Raw genomic sequence first — 8,328 nt, forward strand, 5'->3', positions numbered from 1 at the left:
AATGAACACCCTGTATATAAAAAAGTAAAGTAATTGCCTTTTTTTTTCAGGCCGGCTTTACATCCAACTACCAAATTAGGTGACGCAGACGGAGGCGACTAGCAAACATACTTTACTGTAAATTTCTTTTATTAACCATTAAATAAAATACAAAGCCTAGAGACCAGGAGTAGAACCCACTAAACCAACAATACATCTTAGCTTTGCGGGTCTAGTCTCTTAACCGCTTGCCTATCTTGGCGCCTAAAAAATATATATAAATAAATAATAATAATAAAATAATTATAATCACTAATAGGTCATTATCGAAAATAAAATCGAAGCGTATAACTTAAAATTCGCCCCAATATTTCTTCTAAGTTCCGCTGGCAGCAAAATGGATATAAAAACGTGAGAAATTATTTTAAAAAAAACACCTTCTCAATAAATTTCATGCAAATTTTAATATAAATGAAAATAATTGAATCAAATAATCCTATTTTTTTAAGCACGGTTGAATAATGACGCAGTATATAATCCTGCTAAAAAATCATTGAATAAATTATGATTTTTAATCTGTAGAGCGATGGAAAAAAGTTTTTAATCACTAGGGATTAAAAATGAACACTGCTATATCACTTTTCATTATTTAGATATTAAAATTGTGCAAAGATTTTTATAAAATAATACTAAAAAGTTTAAAAAAAGTAGTAAATAAATAAAAAAATATAAAATTAAATATACTTAATTAAATTGGACTGCACCTAGACAAACGGTTGACATGGAATCCCCATACTAGACAGAAAAGACAAGAAACTAACCAACGCTACAAAACTTCTCGCCAGACTACTTGATAAACGTTCGAAACTTAACCTACATAACAAAAGACTCTTATATCTACTGTCACTACGATCTATTTGGTCATACGGCATCGAAGTATGGGGATCGACTAAGCGTTCCAACTCACTACGCCTCGCAGACATTACAGTCAGAAATACTTCGAAAACTTCTTAACGCTCCGTTCTATGTACGAGGGTCGTTCGAAAAGTCCGTCCAAAGTCAGAGAGATAGAACTACTGGCGCGTATCGAGGTTATGTTTAGTTAGTAGCATCTCTTGGAAGAGCACACACCAAGTTTCAGCCAGATCGGTCTATTTCTTTGTGTTTGGCATTCGTTTGAATCGAGGAAGTCGAGTGATTTTCAAAAAATGGACGAAAAAGAATTTCGTGTGTTGATTAAACACTACTTTATGAAAGGCAAAACGCCTCAGGAGACTAAAGAGAAGCTTGATAAACATTATGGTGACTCTGCACCTTCGATTAGAACAGTTTATAAGTGGTTTCAAAATTTTCGGAGTGGCCATATGGGCACAAGTGACGCTGAACGTTCTGGACGCCCTGTAGAGGTTACTACTCCAGAAATCATTGATAAAATCCTTGATATGGTGATGGATGACAGAAGAGTGAAGGTGCGTGAGATTGCTAGTGCTGTGGGCATCTCGAATGAACGGGTACATAATATTTTGCATCAACATTTGGACATGACAAAGCTATCTGCAAAATGGGTGCCGCGATTGCTCACGCTTGACCAAAAACGAAATCGTGTGAAGTGTTGCAAGGACAGTTTGCAGCTGTTCCAGAAGAATCCGCAGGACTTTAAGCGTCGTTTCGTCACTGTGGATGAAACATGGATACATCACTACACTCCTGAGACCAAAGAACAATCTAAAAAATGGGTTACCATGGGGGAATCTGCGCCAAAAAAGACGAAGACCGTTCCTTCGGCCGGAAAGACTATGGTGACTGTCTTTTAGGATTCGCAAGGAATAATCCTCATCGACTATCTGGTAAAGGGTAAAAATAGTACTGGTGCATATTATTCATCGTTATTGGACCGTTTGAAAACCGAGCTGCAAGAAAAACGGCCCACGATTGGCTCACAAAAAAGTCCTTTTCCATCACGACAACGCACCAGCTCACACCTCAGCAGTTGTGGTCGCAAAATTAATGGAAATAGGGTTCCAACTCGTTTCACATCCCCCCTATTCTCCAGACTTGGCTCCCTCGGACTACTATTTGTTCCCCAATATGAAGAAATGGCTGGCGGGAAAAAGATTTTATTCAAACGAGGAGGTGATTGCAGAAACGAAAGGGCTATTTTTCAGACTTGGACAAATCCTATTATTCGGAAGGGATCAACAAACTAGAGCAGCGTTGGACGAAGTGTATAAGCCTAAAAGGAGACTATGTTGAAAAATAAAAAAGGTTTACCCCAAAAAATTAAGTAGTTTTTATTTTTGCACGGACTTTTCAAACGACCCTCGTATCTAACCTCACTATCCCTTTCATTACAGATCTTGCCAACACTCATTTTTTCAAATTTCATTCCTTTACCAGCAGCTCTATCCTAACCCTCCAAAAAAAAGAGAAGATGGCCTCGTGATCTACTCTTATCGTGAGAGTAGTATAGCAAAGCCCGTTACTGGAGTGACACCACTGGGTGCCTTCTCCACTCGTGATTTTCTTCTTTTTTTTTTTTTATCAGGTACCACATTTGCTTGTTGCAACAACCGTTAAGTGATAAATTCCAATAAAAGATTTTAAAATATACACAGGGTGACCAAAGTTATATGCTCCACCCTCTTTTTTTTTTAACGGCGGGAAATTTCGAAAAAATAAAAAACACGTATTTATTCATTTTTAGTCCATTTTTTTAAACCCCTGTATCTCGAGATGGGGGAGCATATAACTCTGGTCACCCTGTATATATATATATATATATATAAACGTTTCTTAAGAAATTGTTTATTAATCGATAATACAAGAATGGAAAACTTTAAAAAATTATATTGTACACAACTATATTTTCTCGACATCTATTTGATCTGGGTTGTTGCAAAAAAAATTACAGTTACAAAGGAGGATCTGCCCAATATTTTAAAGAAAATTTGGGAATTTTATCTTTTATAGAAAAAGAGAAAAAAATTGTTAAAGTCGAGTGTTTTTTAACGTTACTCTTTTTCGTGCAGTTTTTGACGACAACCCAAAACCGACAATTATATTTTAATTATAATTATTATTATTAATAAAGAAAGATTTTTTATTATTAAAGATAATCACGAATGAAATTGCCAATAATGTTGGAATGAGTTACCAAAAAAAGGTGAACAATAATCTGCAATTATTGTTATTATTCTAGGGGATTGGAGAAATAAAAATTGGCATTAAATTATTAATATTTAATAAGGATTAAGGATAAAACCGAGGGGCGGGACCTATGCCCCATGGCAACGTAGCCAAAACAGGCCTAATATTTAATAAAATTATGAAGAACTTCATTTTTTAAAGAATTATTTTTTGAGTTAGCACAAAATTCTGAAAAAAAGTTAGCTTTGAAATTAACCAAAATTTAAAATAGACAATTTTAATTGACAAAACAGGTAAGCCAAATGTTAGTGAAATTTTATATAAATAAATTGAATAATAGGCTATTAATTAATAATCATATAAACAACGGCTATACAGAGAAAAAAGAGTTTTTAGTAGCTGAAAGTGTAGCAGTTTAGGAAAATTTTGTATTTTCTTGTTTCTTAGAGGGGGCCGCTTTTCTGTTTTCACAATTCAAAAATAACATTAAACTTGAATTTTACGAAGGGAAATTCACGTAATTCTATGGCTATGTGTTGGGAAGAAGCAAATAGGATCAGGGAAGTTTTATCTCCTTTTTCCTTAATTTTTTTTTTTTTGGAAAGGAACAAAAGCTATGGCATAAAAGAAGAGAATTGGATTAAAAGCACAATGGATGCTTGATTGATTGGGGGAGCGTAACAATGGATGCTTGATGGATGGGGTTGATGGTGATTTCTGTCCACTCACTAAGGAAAATTCCTTTGCACACAGCAAATCGTCAAAATCTCTGTACGAAGCGGAAAAGCTCAATTTACTCTGAATTATACTTCGGCCGGAATTGTTTTCAACAGAGCTGTCAATAGATTTGAATTTGATGTGAACTTTGGTGTTTAATTACAGGAAACCTTTTAATTCTAGAATTGTTAAACACAGCCAGCTGAATACGGCGTGGTTTAGTTGCAAGATAGGGGTTTTATCCGGTCGTAGCAAGCGTGTTTATTGGTAACCCTGACCGGTTTTGGACCTTCATCCATGATCAGAGGTAGATTATTTAGTTTGGTGTACAGATTTCAACTGACTGAGTGAGGTAGGTAACATGGTGCTTATGCCCGTTATTCAAAATGTCTAAATATGAATTCATTAACAGTTTGAATAACACCTATGAGTTGAAGTGGCTTTTACCTGTCTATCGCCGCCAGTATTTTTTGGTTTCATTCCTTTTTCAAATCATCCAGTCTCAAAGGCCTTCCTATATTTTCCCAAATCTTCAAGTTCAAATCCTCGATCCATTCCCGTAATACTAGATCTCGCTCATCTGATCTCTATATTCCCTCACACCGTACTTCATCCTTTGACAAATCCTTCCTAATACGTGCTACCTCTCTCTGGAACTCCTTGCCATCATCTGTCCGCCATGCTCCTGCCCTTTCTATCTTCAAAATCCCGTCTATTCAGTTATCTCCTTTCTATCCAGCTTCCTCCGGAATTTTAATTGTTTTAACTTATTTCCTTAATTTCTCAGTCTCATTACTTAATTTACAGACCTCGTATGTGAAGTACAAAATCTCTACACCATACTGATTTCATCGACGGATGGAAATTTGAAACCGATCTGGGGGTACTAAGATGGTGGTGGACTTTACCTCATTTCCTATTTTAGATATGCCATCAAGCTCTTTCTTCCCTGCTAAAGCTTCAAGTTGGGAGTATTCCCTATTTGTTCAACTCCGGCCCAGATTGGTGAAAATAGATTATCATTGAAATTGAGCTACAATAAGCCAGATATTCCCGTAATTAATAAGTGAAATAAGCGAATGAAATAGCCAGAGATGGGTAACATGGGGAGCACCAGAACAGCTGCCTGAGGATTGGCGGAGGGGCTGAGACAGGTATCTTGATTTGGGGGAAGATATTACCAATCTTGTCGAAAGTTTTTTTAGGCATGGTCCTCAATACTACGGTGGAAGCGTTAGAAGATATTGGATCTTCCCCCCCTTGCAAGAATTTCAGGTGCACAGATACTGGCTACTGTTCAAATACGTAGTAAGGGAAGCCTTTAATATCCCAATTTAAATTTCTTTGAAATAATCGACTGGAATTAATAGATGATCGTATGCTAGTCCACAGCCATCTGTGGTGTTTTTCGATACATAAATATAATTCTCGACAATGATAATAATAATAACACTTTAATGGAAAATCGATATCACTATGAAGCAGAAGGTTTGCTATAGTTTTTGGCAATCTGTTGGTTGATTTCCATGATCGCAATCACCCCAGTATTCCAGGATAATGGACAGGGACGAACACACACAAAAAATCGTGAATATCCAGCCATGTCAATGGTAAATCTAAATTTACTCTAGAGAAGGGGTGAGGAGGCCCCAGTTAAGGAAGAAAAGGGCCACAGAGAGAATATGTGGGCCGCCATTTGGCACGGTGCCTTCACAATTGTGGAACCGCACAGAAAAACTGCTACACACAATCACACTGTCTCAAATTCTCAGCGTAAATACTTGGCAATTGTAATCAAAATACATAGACACAAAAAAACCCATACGTTTGCAAAACCAAACACAAAACAACGAAATATAGTAAAATGTGCTAACCATTCTGCTTCATTGGTTATTAATTCCACCTCCCCTACTATCGGATATTATAGTTAAAGCCGATATGAGAGAGAGAGAGAGAGAGAGAGAGAGAGAGAGAGAGAGAGAGAGAGAGAGAGAGAGAGAGAGAGAGAGAGAGAGAGAGAGAGAGAGAGAGAGAGAGAGAGATCCAATGGGAATCTCCACAAATACCCCAGTTATCCTAATCTAGAACACAAACCCACTGACAGAAACACACTTGCATCCGGTTTCAACGCTCCGCCTCATCCTTTTTCAATATCCCAACCAGTTTATACAATCTCCCCATTGCTTCACAAGAGTAACCCCACACAACTGCGTATTATTTAGTTAATAGGAATCAAATGGCGCCAATTCAGTTAATACTAAAACCCAATCTGGCTTATTTGCGTACTGATAATGTAATTATCCCCCTTTATGTATCTCTAATCTGATTCTTTATTTTATTTTTGGATAACGCGTAAGTGTCACATATGGTTTTTATATTTTTAACCAGCATTTCTTCTCTGATACTTTTTTTGTAAGGTATATTAACTAAATTTATTTTACATCTTGGAGATAGTAATAATAATTTAGACTGTTGTTCATTCTTTTTGGTGACTGATTTATAGTTTCAATAGGATGAAAAAATGATTGCCATTTCAGTCGAGTAAAATTTATTTTGCCGAGCTTTCGACCTAGAGACTAGGTCATCTTCAGGGCTAGTTTAGAAAGTAATACTTTTACATTTCAGGGTTGGTGTGTCTTCTGTCTTGTCTGTTCATGGACTCTATAGACTATATATAGACTATAGACTCTAGAGTCCATGAACAAAAGACAGAAGACACACCAACCCTGAAATGTAAAATATTACTTTGTAAACTAGCCCTGAAGATGGACCTAGTCCCTAGGTCGAAAGCTCGGCAGAATAAATGTATCACGACTGAGAACTGGCAATTATTTTTACATCCTATTGAATAATTTAGACCTTTTTTTTTTACTAAAACCCAAAATATTGGACATTAACAATATACGAGTTTGTATGTTACCGTTAATAATATCATCAAGATTATTAGTAACTATATTAACAATACAACTATTCCCCAATGTTAATCAGATATGAAGCTAAATATAAACGATATAATAATCTGCTTTCAAAGTTCATACTACCAGGCTAGATTATTATACAACAATAACATCTAGTCAAGCTGTACGCCATTCTAAATGGGGGTGATGATGCTGTACCACATACTCGTACAGATCACAATCTTAAGAGATGTGATAGCGTTTGTCTTCACCTCTTCTACCCACCATGAAGCTTCTTCTATCCTCTATATATATATATAGAGGTACATTAGCAGAGAGTGAAGTTAAGTACGATCAAAACTTAATTCTATTATAACTAAAGCATTTCACAATATTATAATGAACTTAATACACTGTTTAATAGCTTCATTCGACAAACATTAAATTATAATGTTTTATTTTTGATATAATCTTATGCTAGCAATGTACATATATTAATAGTCAAAATTTATAATACAGTTATTACTATTAAGTGAACAGAATTTGAATGTTTCATTTGCCAAATCGATTAAATTTATAAAACAAAAAAGTTGAGCAAAAATGAGAAACTAGTATAATATTGTTTTTTAAAAATTCCTGTTAAACAATAGATTCAAATAAACGATGTAGTCTGTATTGCTGCAGATGTATCTTTTATCTAACGACCAAATTAAAAGCGTAAGATGGAATATATCGATATTATTACGACAATTAAGGAAGTTAATCGATTTGGCAAGTGAAAGAAAATGATTAATTCAAATTCAGTCTTAAATTTATATTTCTATTACAGGAAAACTTCAGAGGGTCGTTTGAAAAGTCCGTGCAAAGTCAGAGAGATAGGACTACTGGCGCGTATCGAGGTTATCTTTAGTTAGTAGCATCTCTTGGAAGAACACACACCAAGTTTCAGCCAGATCGGTTTATTTCTTTGTGTTTGGCTTTCGTTTGAATCGAGGAAGTCGAGTGATTTTCAAAAATTGGACGAAAAAGAATTTCGTGTGTTGATTAAACACTACTTTATGAAAGGCAAAACGCCCCAGGAGACTAAAGAGAAGCTTGATAAACATTATGGTGACTCTGCACCTTCGATTAGAACAGTTTATAAGTGGTTTCAAAATTTTCGGAGTGGCCGTATGGGCACAAGTGACGCTGAACGTTCTGGACGCCCTGTTGAGGTTACTACTCCAGAAATCATTGATAAAATCCATGATATGGTGATGGATGACAGAAGAGTGAAGGTGCGTGAGATTGCTAGTGCTGTGGGCATCTCGAATGAACGGGTACATAATATTTTGCATCAACATTTGGACATGACAAAGCTATCCGCAAGATGGGTGCCGCGATTGCTCACGCTTGACCAAAAACGAAATCGTGTGAAGTGTTGCAAGGACGGTTTGCAGCTGTTCCAGAAGAATCCGCAGGACTTTAAGCGTCGTTTCGTCACTGTGGATGAAACATGGATACATCACTACACTACTGAGACCAAAGAACAATCTAAACAATGGGTTACCAAGGGGGAATCTGCGCCAAAAAAGGCGAAGACCGTTCC

This window comes from Rhodnius prolixus, unplaced genomic scaffold (assembly GCF_049639745.1).
Source record: "Rhodnius prolixus isolate KJV_2025 unplaced genomic scaffold, Rpr scaffold_10, whole genome shotgun sequence".
Taxonomy (NCBI): domain Eukaryota; kingdom Metazoa; phylum Arthropoda; class Insecta; order Hemiptera; family Reduviidae; genus Rhodnius; species Rhodnius prolixus.